This window comes from Ranitomeya variabilis, chromosome 6 (genome assembly GCF_051348905.1).
Source record: "Ranitomeya variabilis isolate aRanVar5 chromosome 6, aRanVar5.hap1, whole genome shotgun sequence".
NCBI classification, from domain to species: domain Eukaryota; kingdom Metazoa; phylum Chordata; class Amphibia; order Anura; family Dendrobatidae; genus Ranitomeya; species Ranitomeya variabilis.
Window position 1 is genome coordinate 418,647,919 of NC_135237.1, and position 13,495 is coordinate 418,661,413.

Here is a 13,495-nt window from a genome sequence, read left to right on the forward strand (position 1 = left end):
GCGGTGTTAGAGCCCAGGGTCAGCAGGAGGAGGAGAGGGAGCAGAGTGTAGGCCGAAGCCTGCACTGGAGCAAGTTGAAAGGGAAACTTTAACCCCCCCCAAGGCGTTTGTAGCTGAAAGAGCCATCGTGTACAGCACTAATGCTGGAAAAGGTAAACTTAGCTCTTTTAATTATGGTCCTTGCACATGCTGAACCTAACACTTATAAAAAGTGTCCCCTCCTACCGTGATACCGTCCGGTAGGTGGAACTTTCCTTTGTGATGTGACGCAGCACAGCCGTCATTCTTACCCCCTTGGCGCCGTGCGCCGCCTCCTCAGCGTTGTTTGAATCAGTCCCGGAGCCTGCGCTGTTAGGTTAGCCCTTGGCCATGCACACATTTTGCGCTGCCCGTCTTCTGACATCATTTGGTGTCAGGCTGGCTGAGCCTGTGCGGCCGCGCTGGCAGAGAGCCCGCCTCGTACTGTCTTCTGATTAAATCCCACTGGGGGCCTGAGATCCATGGACATGCGCAGTGCATATCTGAACCTCCACCTCTCACTCATCTCCCTACGGCTTCTTCTGACTGTGCGGTGTCACGGCCGTGGCATGCTATTAGGGACCAGCTGACACCGCACAGTTTGAATAAGCCGTAGGGAGATGAGTGAGAGGTGGAGGTTCAGATATGCACTGCGCATGTCCATGGATCTCAGGCCCCCAGTGGGATTTAATCAGAAGACAGTACGAGGCGGGCTCTCTGCCAGCGCGGCCGCACAGGCGCAGCCAGCCTGACACCAAATGATGTCAGAAGACGGGCAGCGCAAAATGTGTGCATGGCCAAGGGCTAACCTAACAGCGCAGGCTCCGGGACTGATTCAAACAACGCTGAGGAGGCGGCGCACGGCGCCAAGGGGGTAAGAATGATGGCTGTGCTGCGTCACATCACAAAGGAAAGTTCCACCAACCGGACGGTATCACGGTAGGAGGGGACACTTTTCATAAGTGTTAGGATCAGCATGTGCAAGGAGCACCACGAAAAGAGGCACTTTTTCCCTTTGCATCATTACTGCTGCACAAGGTGGCTCCTTCACTAACAAACGCCTGGGGGGGGGGACAGGTTCCCTTAAATTTAACTTGTTGTGCCTGCGTGGCGGTCGCAGTACACGTTGCCGGCTGCACAGCAGGGGAACAGCTGGCGGTGCTGAACCCCACTAACACATTGGCGAGGTGTTTTGCTCTGTGCGGACAGCACTTCTGGACGGCAACTGGCGGTGTTGGAGCCCAGGGACAGGAGGGGGAGGTGGAGGAGGTAGGAGGGATTGCCACACACACAGCTGGGGAACAGCTGACGTTACTGAACCCCAATAACAGAGGAGGGACTGTTGACTGTGCGTACAGCACTTCTGGACGGCAACTGGCGGTGTTGGAGCCCAGGGACAGGAGGGGGAGGTGGAGGAGGTAGGAGGGATTGCCACACACACAGCTGGGGAACAGCTGACGTTACTGAACCCCAATAACAGAGGAGGGACTGTTGGGACTGTGCGGACAGCACTTCTGGACGGCAACTGGCGGTGTTGGAGCCCAGGGACAGGTGGAGGAGGAGGAGGTAGGAGGAGGTAGGAGGGATTGCCACACACACAGCTGGGGAACAGCTGACGTTACTGAACCCCAATAACAGAGGAGGGACTGTTGACTGTGCGTACAGCACTTCTGGACGGCAACTGGCGGTGTTGGAGCCCAGGGACAGGAGGGGGAGGTGGAGGAGGTAGGAGGGATTGCCACACACACAGCTGGGGAACAGCTGACGTTACTGAACCCCAATAACAGAGAAGGGACTGTTGGGACTGTGCGGACAGCACTTCTGGATGGCAACTGGCGGTGTTGGAGCCCAGGGACAGGTGGAGGAGGAGGAGGTAGGAGGAGGTAGGAGGGATTGCCACACACACAGCTGGGGAACAGCTGACGTTACTGAACCCCAATTACAGAGGAGGGACTGTTGGGACTGTGCGGACAGCACTTCTGGACGGCAACTGGCGGTGTTGGAGCCCAGGGACAGGAGGGGGAGGTGGAGGAGGTAGGAGGGATTGCCACACACACAGCTGGGGAACAGCTGACGTTACTGAACCCCAATAACAGAGGAGGGACTGTTGGGACTGTGCGGACAGCACTTCTGGACGGCAACTGGCGGTGTTGTAGCCCAGGGACAGGTGGAGGAGGAGGAGGTAGGAGGAGGTAGGAGGGATTGCCACACACACAGCTGGGGAACAGCTGACGTTACTGAACCCCAATAACAGAGGAGGGACTGTTGACTGTGCGTACAGCACTTCTGGACGGCAACTGGCGGTGTTGGAGCCCAGGGACAGGAGGGGGAGGTGGAGGAGGTAGGAGGGATTGCCACACACACAGCTGGGGAACAGCTGACGTTACTGAACCCCAATAACAAAGGAGGGACTGTTGGGACTGTGCGGACAGCACTTCTGGACGGCAACTGGCGGTGTTGGAGCCCAGGGACAGGTGGAGGAGGAGGAGGTAGGAGGAGGTAGGAGGAGGTAGGAGGGATTGCCACACACACAGCTGGGGAACAGCTGATGTTACTGAACCCCAATAACAGAGGAGGGACTGTTGACTGTGCGTACAGCACTTCTGGACGGCAACTGGCGGTGTTGGAGCCCAGGGACAGGAGGGGGAGGTGGAGGAGGTAGGAGGGATTGCCACACACACAGCTGGGGAACAGCTGACGTTACTGAACCCCAATAACAGAGGAGGGACTGTTGACTGTGCGTACAGCACTTCTGGACGGCAACTGGCGGTGATGGAGCCCAGGGACAGGAGGGGGAGGTGGAGGAGGTAGGAGGGATTGCCACACACACAGCTGGGGAACAGCTGACGTTACTGAACCCCAATAACAGAGGAGGGACTGTTGACTGTGCGTACAGCACTTCTGGACGGCAACTGGCGGTGTTGGAGCCCAGGGACAGGAGGGGGAGGTGGAGGAGGTAGGAGGGATTGCCACACACACAGCTGGGGAACAGCTGACGTTACTGAACCCCAATAACAGAGGAGGGACTGCTGGGACTGTGCGGACAGCACTTCTGGACGGCAACTGGCGGTGTTGGAGCCCAGGGACAGGTGGAGGAGGAGGAGGTGGAGGAGGTAGGAGGGATTGCCACACACACAGCTGGGGAACAGCTGACGTTACTGAACCCCAATAACAGAGGAGGGACTGTTGGGACTGTGCGGACAGCACTTCTGGACGGCAACTGGCGGTGTTGGAGCCCAGGGACAGGAGGGGGAGGTGGTGGAGGTAGGAGGGATTGCCACACACACAGCTGGGGAACAGCTGACGTTACTGAACCCCAATAACAGAGGAGGGACTGTTGGGACTGTGCGGACAGCACTTCTGGACGGCAACTGGCGGTGTTGGAGCCCAGGGACAGGTGGAGGAGGAGGAGGTGGAGGAGGTAGGAGGGATTGCCACACACACAGCTGGGGAACAGCTGACGTTACTGAACCCCAATAACAGAGGAGGGACTGTTGGGACTGTGCGGACAGCACTTCTGGACGGCAACTGGCGGTGTTGGAGCCCAGGGACAGGAGGGGGAGGTGGAGGAGGTAGGAGGGATTGCCACACACACAGCTGGGGAACAGCTGACGTTACTGAACCCCAATAACAGAGGAGGGACTGTTGGGACTGTGCGGACAGCACTTCTGGACGGCAACTGGCGGTGTTGGAGCCCAGGGACAGGTGGAGGAGGAGGAGGTGGAGGAGGTAGGAGGGATTGCCACACACACAGCTGGGGAACAGCTGACGTTACTGAACCCCAATAACAGAGGAGGGACTGTTGGGACTGTGCGGACAGCACTTCTGGACGGCAACTGGCGGTGTTGGAGCCCAGGGACAGGAGGGGGAGGTGGAGGAGGTAGGAGGGATTGCCACACACACAGCTGGGGAACAGCTGACGTTACTGAACCCCAATAACAGAGGAGGGACTGTTGGGACTGTGCGGACAGCACTTCTGGACGGCAACTGGCGGTGTTGGAGCCCAGGGACAGGTGGAGGAGGAGGAGGTAGGAGGAGGTAGGAGGCATTGCCACACACACAGCTGGGGAACAGCTGACGTTACTGAACCCCAATAACAGAGGAGGGACTGTTGACTGTGCGTACAGCACTTCTGGACGGCAACTGGCGGTGTTGGAGCCCAGGGACAGGAGGGGGAGGTGGAGGAGGTAGGAGGGATTGCCACACACACAGCTGGGGAACAGCTGACGTTACTGAACCCCAATAACAGAGAAGGGACTGTTGGGACTGTGCGGACAGCACTTCTGGATGGCAACTGGCGGTGTTGGAGCCCAGGGACAGGTGGAGGAGGAGGAGGTAGGAGGAGGTAGGAGGGATTGCCACACACACAGCTGGGGAACAGCTGACGTTACTGAACCCCAATAACAGAGGAGGGACTGTTGGGACTGTGCGGACAGCACTTCTGGACGGCAACTGGCGGTGTTGGAGCCCAGGGACAGGAGGGGGAGGTGGAGGAGGTAGGAGGGATTGCCACACACACAGCTGGGGAACAGCTGACGTTACTGAACCCCAATAACAGAGGAGGGACTGTTGGGACTGTGCGGACAGCACTTCTGGACGGCAACTGGCGGTGTTGTAGCCCAGGGACAGGTGGAGGAGGAGGAGGTAGGAGGAGGTAGGAGGGATTGCCACACACACAGCTGGGGAACAGCTGACGTTACTGAACCCCAATAACAGAGGAGGGACTGTTGACTGTGCGTACAGCACTTCTGGACGGCAACTGGCGGTGTTGGAGCCCAGGGACAGGAGGGGGAGGTGGAGGAGGTAGGAGGGATTGCCACACACACAGCTGGGGAACAGCTGACGTTACTGAACCCCAATAACAAAGGAGGGACTGTTGGGACTGTGCGGACAGCACTTCTGGACGGCAACTGGCGGTGTTGGAGCCCAGGGACAGGTGGAGGAGGAGGAGGTAGGAGGAGGTAGGAGGAGGTAGGAGGGATTGCCACACACACAGCTGGGGAACAGCTGATGTTACTGAACCCCAATAACAGAGGAGGGACTGTTGACTGTGCGTACAGCACTTCTGGACGGCAACTGGCGGTGTTGGAGCCCAGGGACAGGAGGGGGAGGTGGAGGAGGTAGGAGGGATTGCCACACACACAGCTGGGGAACAGCTGACGTTACTGAAACCCAATAACAGAGGAGGGACTGTTGACTGTGCGTACAGCACTTCTGGACGGCAACTGGCGGTGATGGAGCCCAGGGACAGGAGGGGGAGGTGGAGGAGGTAGGAGGGATTGCCACACACACAGCTGGGGAACAGCTGACGTTACTGAACCCCAATAACAGAGGAGGGACTGTTGACTGTGCGTACAGCACTTCTGGACGGCAACTGGCGGTGTTGGAGCCCAGGGACAGGAGGGGGAGGTGGAGGAGGTAGGAGGGATTGCCACACACACAGCTGGGGAACAGCTGACGTTACTGAACCCCAATAACAGAGGAGGGACTGTTGGGACTGTGCGGACAGCACTTCTGGACGGCAACTGGCGGTGTTGGAGCCCAGGGACAGGTGGAGGAGGAGGAGGTGGAGGAGGTAGGAGGGATTGCCACACACACAGCTGGGGAACAGCTGACGTTACTGAACCCCAATAACAGAGGAGGGACTGTTGGGACTGTGCGGACAGCACTTCTGGACGGCAACTGGCGGTGTTGGAGCCCAGGGACAGGAGGGGGAGGTGGAGGAGGTAGGAGGGATTGCCACACACACACCTGGGAACAGCTGACGTTACTGAACCCCAATAACAGAGGAGGGACTGTTGGGACTGTGCGGACAGCACTTCTGGACGGCAACTGGCGGTGTTGGAGCCCAGGGACAGGTGGAGGAGGAGGAGGTGGAGGAGGTAGGAGGGATTGCCACACACACAGCTGGGGAACAGCTGACGTTACTGAACCCCAATAACAGAGGAGGGACTGTTGGGACTGTGCGGACAGCACTTCTGGACGGCAACTGGCGGTGTTGGAGCCCAGGGACAGGTGGAAAAGCAGAGGAACACAATGTAGGCCGAAGCCTGAGAAAGTCGAATGGGAACCTTTAACCCCCCCCAAGGCGTTTGTAGCTGAAAGAGCCAGCTTGTGCAGCACAAAAGATGCAAAAGGAAAAGGTGGCTCTTTTCATCACGCTCCTTGCAAACACAGAACTAAACACTTATAAAATGTGTCCCCTGAAACCGTGAAACCGTCCCGGAGGTGGGACTTTCCTTCGTAATATGACGCAGCACAGCCGTCATTCCTACCCCCCCGGCGCCGTGCCCCGGCTCCTCAGCGTTGTTTGATTCCGTCCCGGAGCCTGCGCTGTTAAGTTATCCCTTGGCCAGGCACACTTAGCGCTGCCCATCTTCTGACATCATTTGGTGTCAGGCTGGCTGCGCCTGTGCGGCCGCGCTGGCCGAGAGCCCGCCTCGCAGTGTCTTCTGATTTTATCCCACTGGGAGCCTGGGATCCATGGCCATGCGCAGTGCATATCCTCGCCTCTCACTCCCCTCCCTACGGCTTCTTAAGACTGTGCGGTGTCACGACCGTGGCATGCTATTAGGGACCAGCTGACACCGAACAGTCTGAAGAAGCCATAGGGAGATGAGTGAGAGGTGGAGGTTCAGATATGCAATGCGCATGTCCATGGATCCCAGGCCCCCAGTGGGATTAAATCAGAAGACACTGCGAGGCGGGCTCTCGGCCAGCGCGGCCGCACAGGCGCAGCCATCCTGACACCAAATGATGCCAGAAGACGGGCAGCGCTAAGTGTGCCTGGCCACGGGATAACATAACAGCGCAGGCTCCGGGACGGAATCAAACAACGCTGAGGAGCCGGGGCGCAGCGCCGGGGGGGTAGGAATGACGGCTGTGCTGCGTCATATTACGAAGGAAAGTCCCACCTCCGGGACGGTTTTACGGTATCAGTGGACACATTTTATAAGTGTTAAGTTCTGCGTGTGCAAGGAGCTAAACCAAAATAGCTACCTTTTCCTTGTGCAGCATTACTGCTGCACAAGGTGGCTCTTTCAGTAACAAACGCCTTGGGGGGGGGACAGATTCCCTTACATTTCAGTTGTTGTGTCAGCGTGGCGGTCGCATGACACATTGCCGGCTACACAGCTGGGGATCAGCTGACGTTACTGAAACCCAATAACACTGGGTCGTATGTTTTGACTGTGCAGACGGCACTTCTGAGCCTCAACTGGCGGTGTTGGAGCCCAGGAATTTAAGTTCAGGTGGTAGAAAGATGAACACAACAGGAGACCTGGATAACGTATACAGTGACCTAATTATTTAATCAGGAGGAGGAGTGGCAAATTCCTGCGAGATCCAGGCCTTGTTCATTTTCAGGAAAGTAAGCCGGTCAACGTTATCGGAGGATAGTCGCATGCGACGGTCAGTTAGTATACCACCTGCAGCACTAAAGACATGTTCCGATAATACACTGGCCGCAGGGCAAGACAGCACCTCCAATGCATACTGGCTTAGCTCTGGCCATGTATCCAGCTTTGAGACCCAAAACTTGAAAGGGGAAGAGCCGTCTGGGAGTACAGCAAGAGGGCAAGACATGTAGTCTGTCACCATCTGACGGAACCGTTGCCTCCTGCTGACTGGAGCCGTCTGTGATGGTGTAGACTTTTGTGGGGGGCACAGAAAACTGTGCCACAGTTGGGCCATACTGGTCTTGCCTTGGGCAGAGGCACTGCTTCTGCTCCCTCTTTGTGCAGAGCCTCCACCACTGCCTGGACGCACTGAGCTGCTTTGGAATGCACTAGCAGCACTTCTCTCAGTTGGAATGGAGAAGATGATGGAATTGACCAGTGTGTCTTGGTACTCCCGCATTTTTCGCTCACGGTTCAACGGTGTGATGAGGCTTTCTACGTTGTCCCGGTAGCGAGGATCGAGGAGGGTGAACACCCAATAATCAGACATGTTGAGAATGTGGGCGATGCGGCGGTCGTTTCTCAGGCACTGCAGCATGTAATCCACCATGTGCTGCAGACTGCCAACTGCCCAAGAAACGCTGTCCCCTGCTGGAGGCGTGGTCTCTGCCCGCTCGTCATCACCCCACCCTCGCTGTACACACTGAGTACTGGACAATTCGGTAACTACCTCCTCTGGACGGATGTCTTCCTCCTCCATTGACTCCTCCTCATCCTCCTCACAAACTGTCCCCTGCCTACGCGTTTGTGAGGAACCACGTGGCGCTGACTTTCCAGAAGATGATGGAAATGGTGAATCCTCATCCTCCACCTCTTCCACAACATCATCCCTTAGCGCTTGCAGTGATTTTTCAAGCAGGCAGATAAGGGGGACAGTCATGCTGACTAGTGCATCATCTGCACTTGCCATCCGCGTGGAATAATCAAAGGGACGCAAAACCTGGCAGACGTCATTCATAGTGGCCCACTCTGTGGTTGTGAAGTCTGTACGGCGCTGACTGCGACTTCTTTGCGCCTGAAGCAGCTGGTACTCCATTACAGCTTGCTGCTGCTCACACAACCGCTCCAACATATGTAACGTGGAATTCCACCTGGTAGGTAGGTCACATATGATGCGATGTTCCGGCAGGCGGTGTCGGCGCTGCAGAGCCGCAATGCGCGCTTTTGCCGTGCTGGAACGCCGCAAGTGAGCACACTCTAGGCGGACCTTGTGCAGCAGTGCATCAAGATCCGGATAGTCCCTCAAAAAGCTCTGCACGACCAAATTGAGCACATGTGCCAGACATGGGATGTGAGTGAGGTTGCCGAGGCCCAGAGCTGCCACCAGATTTCGGCCATTATCACACACTACCATGCCTGGCTGGAGATTCGCTGGCACAAACCACACATCGCTCTCCTGCTTGATGGCATTCCAGAGCTCCTGCGCTGTGTGGCTACGATTCCCCAAAAAAATTAATTTCAACACGGCCTGTTGACGTTTGGCCACGGCTGTGCTCATGTCGGTCGTAACAGGTACACGTTCATCACGGGTCCATGTGGAGGTGGACTGTGACGGCTCCTGCAGCGATGATTCTGAGGAACTGGTGTAAGAGGAGGAGTCAATGCGTACAGAATGGATTCCTGCAATCCTTGGAGTGGGCAGGACACGTCCTGCGCCACTCGCACGGTCTGTACCCGGCTCAACGACATTAACCCAATGGGCAGTGAGGGAAAGGTATCGCCCCTGTCCATGTTGACTGGTCCACGCATCGGTGGTGAGGTGGACCTTGCTACTGACGGCGTTCAGTAGCGCGTGTTTTATGTGTCCCTCCACATGCTTGTGCAGGGCAGGGACGGCTTGCCTGCTGAAGTAAAAGCGGCTGGGCACATTGTACTGTGGGACTGCCAATGACATCAAGTCACGGAAGCTGTCAGTCTCCACCAGCCTGAATGACAGCATTTCCAGTGAAAGAAGTTTGGCAATGCCTGCAGTCAGAGCCTGTGCTCGTGGGTGGTTTGACGAGAAAGGCCGCCTTTTCTCCCATGCCTGTACTACCGATGGCTGTAGAGTGGGCTGGGAGTGTGTGGATGACTGGGAAAGTGGTGCTGCGGGTGGAATTATAGCGGGTCTCTGGACAACAGGGCCAGAGGTTCTTCCACGGCGATCCTGGGAGGAAGCCGAACCAGCTGCGTGTGAGCTAGAGGAAGAGGCAACACGAGCTGAAGAGGTGGTAGCTGCCGCTGTTGGTTGGCCTAGCTCTTCAGTGTGTTTTTCTAACTCCGCCGGGTGCCTGTTGCGCACATGTTTCCACATGTTGGAGGTATTGAGGTTGCTGACATTTTTCCCTCTTTTGACTTTTTGATGACACACCTTGCATCTGACATAGCAAATGTCATCTGCAACTGTGTCAAAAAAGGACCAGGCACTGCAAGTCTTGGGAGCGCCCTTTTTGGCTTTTGGAATAGACATGCTCCTAACGGGTGCCAAAGCGGAGGCTGCAGGATCCGCAGTCTTCCCCTTCCCTCTCCCTCTTTGGGCCGTACGGGGAATCTCTTCCTCAGAGCTGCTCCCACCACCTTCCTGTCCCTCACGCCAAGATGGGTCAAGGACCTCATCATCTACACTACCCTCTGCCCCCAACAGCTCCTCCTGGGTAGTCTCAGCAGCAGAGCACGCACCAGTAAGTGGCACCTGAGTGTCATCATCAGCTGATGCGGCCTGCGATGTGGTGACCGGAGCCACTGGCCCACCCGCCTCTTCAGAGGAAGAGAGAAAAAGCTGTTGGGCATCACTGCACCCTGCCTCTTCTTCCATTTCTCCAATGCTGCTTGGCTGGCCCCCTGTTTCCAAGCCAAGAGATTCAGAGAACAGAAGTAGAGACGGCTCCTGTCCTGGGCTCTCTGTCTGCCTGGGCAATTTGGCAGGTGGTGAAGAGACAGATGGCTGCTCTCCAGTGCTCTGTGTCTGAGAGGATGTGGCACTAATTGAAGTTGATGCATTAGCTGCCATCCATCCGACAACGGCTTCAATTTGTTCTTCACGCAGCAGCGGTGTACGGCGCTCTGACACAAAGCTGCGCATGAACGACTGTTGCCTGGTGAATGTGGGTGCTGATGAGTCACCGGTGCCCGCAGCAGGCACAGAATCCCCACATCCCCTCCCTGCTCCGCGCCCACGCCCACGCCCACGTGCCTTACTCACTGCCTTCTTCATCTTGGTTGACTGATAAAGATAAGCAGAAAAGTACTAACGGCTTTGTGTGCTTATTCCTGAGCAACTCCTCCTAACAGGTATAAGAAACACTAATTTTCTAAAGTGTGGACTAGACTTTAATATGAGCTAATGTGGCCTACACAAATGTAAAGTGGTGTAACTGGTGTGTTTGGTGAACTTTATTATTTATTTATTTTTTTTGGGCTGAACTGACAACGGATAGAGCTGCAGTCACACGGAGACCGTGCAGACAGACGTAAACGGCGCTGCAAGGCCCAAAAACCCTCCTCTACGTTATCCTATGTAGTGTTTTTCCACAAGTTAGCTGGAGACGGGTGGAAAGACACTAATAGGAATTTTTTGAAAAAATGTGCAGCAGCCTGCACTACTTAAAACAAAATGAAAATTGATTTGGCGGTATGACGCAGTGAACAACCCTGAGCTGGAGACAACCAGGCTACGGCTGCTCACAGACTACAGGGCGAGCTGCAGTCACACGGAGACCGTGCAGACAGCCGTAAACGGCGCTGCAAGGCCCAAAAACCCTCCTCTACGTTATCCTATGTAGTGTTTTTCCACAAATTAGCTGGAGACGGGTGGAAAGACACTAATAGAAATTTTTTGAAAAAATGTGCAGCAGCCTGCACTACTTAAAACAAAATGAAAATTGATTTGGCGGTATGACGCAGTGAACAACCCTGAGCTGGAGACAACCAGGCTACGGCTGCTCACAGTCTACAGGGCGAGCTGCAGTCACACGGAGACCGTGCAGACAGCCGTAAACGGCGCTGCAAGGCCCAAAAACCCTCCTCTACGTTATCCTATGTAGTGTTTTTCCACAAATTAGCTGGAGACGGGTGGAAAGACACTAATAGGATTTTTTTGAATAAATTAGCAGCAGACTACACTACTTGAAAAAAAAAAAAAAAAAAGAACAGTATGAGGCAATGAACCACCCTCCCTGAACTGAATACAACCAGCTATGGATGACCTATGTGGCTGCACTCAGACTTGAGAGTGGGCTGCATTCACACACACACACACACAGACCTTGCAGATCGCTGTGAAAACAGCGCTACAAGGCAAAAGCAAGGTGAATAGTAGGTGAACACAGCGGTTGCTAAATTAGCCTTTGGAAAGCACAAAGAAGCAAATCGCTATCTCTAAACTGTCCCTCAGTCAGCAAACAGCGTCCTGTCACTAACTGAATTCACAGCAGAGTGATCGCAAAATGGCGCCAGCGACTTTTAAACTGCATCATGACATCATTTCAGCAGCCAATCACAGCCTTGCCAGTAGTTTCATGCCCTCCATGCTAAACAGGATGTGCCCACACTTGGAATCATTCTCATTGGCTGAATTTCTGCATTTTGAATCTTGGAACTTCCGATTCCGGTATCCGATACGCGGCAAGTATCGGAATCCCGGTATCGGAATTCCGATACCGCAAGTATCGGCCGATACCCGATACTTGCGGTATCGGAATGCTCAACACTACTGACTAGTGAATTACAATTTTTGGCATATGGGCTTTGATAAAATGTCCTTAGCATGCTTATTACAGCACATCACCAATTTTTATTTAACTACCCATACAGTATATTTCAAATAGGTGCTGCTGGAGAAGATAGCATAAATAGGGTCTTATCCAAAATACAATTGGTTTAATACAATCAAATTGCACTCACCAGATGGAGCTATAAATTAAGCTTATAGGAGATATTCGCTGCAGCAGATTCACAGGTCCAGTAGCGGCCGCCAGATAAATAAATTGGGAAAAAAAGTGGATTTATTCTACGCTGCTGAATAACGAATGAAGCTGTTGTATTCCAGTACTGTAACCTTGTTGGAGTGTCCAGAAGTAAAACATGCTCACTGTTCAGTATTCAGAGACATGGCCAAAGTTAGTGGAGGCTGTAATGTCAAGAATGGGCCAAGAAGTGGACAAAGACAAATTTTCCAAATGATTTATTTACTGATGAGATGATGCGAAGCAAGATGGAGAATTGCTATTGGGTGGTATTATTAAACACGAGCTAGTTGGTACTTTTTGCATTGAAGATGGACTGAAATTACATTCTTAAACCTATTATTGGATTTTAGAAGATGTTTTCATCAAGAAGTGGTAAAGGAAAAAGTCTGTATCTTTTAAGAAAACCATGATTTTAATGCAATACAATGGCCCATTGGTGCCATCAAAGCACACCATGGCTTGGATGGCCAGTAAAAGTCTTAAAGATAAAATAATAATTACATACCTCACTAAACCCTAAACCCTATTAAGAATTTGTGGGCTTTTCATTATCAGGAACATTATGGTGCAGATGCACCTCTATGAACAGTGTTTTAGAGGTTGTTGTTTTCAGCAGATTGAGAAACTGACATGACTTATTGAAAAGAAGGGCAACTATATTGGTCACTGATATATTTGTAAATATCAGAAATGTATTTTGCTACAATTTTAGATGTATGGTTATAATTCTCACTTTACCAGATACAGTGGGGGGAAATAAGTATTTGATCCCTTGCTGATTTTGTAAGTTTGCCCACTGACAAAGACATCAACAGTCTATAATTTTAAGGGTAGGTTAATTTTAACATTGAGATAGAATATCAAAAATAAAATCCAGAAAATCACAATGTATAAATTATATAAATTTATTTGCATTTTGCAGTGAGAAAGGAGTGTTTCAAAAAGAAGCACATTAAGGTGATGACGTGGCCTTGCCACTCTACAGACCTTAATCAAATAGAAAACTTATGGAGGGAGTTGACACTCTGAGTTGCCAAGCAACAGCCTGAATATCTTAACTATTTAGAAATTATC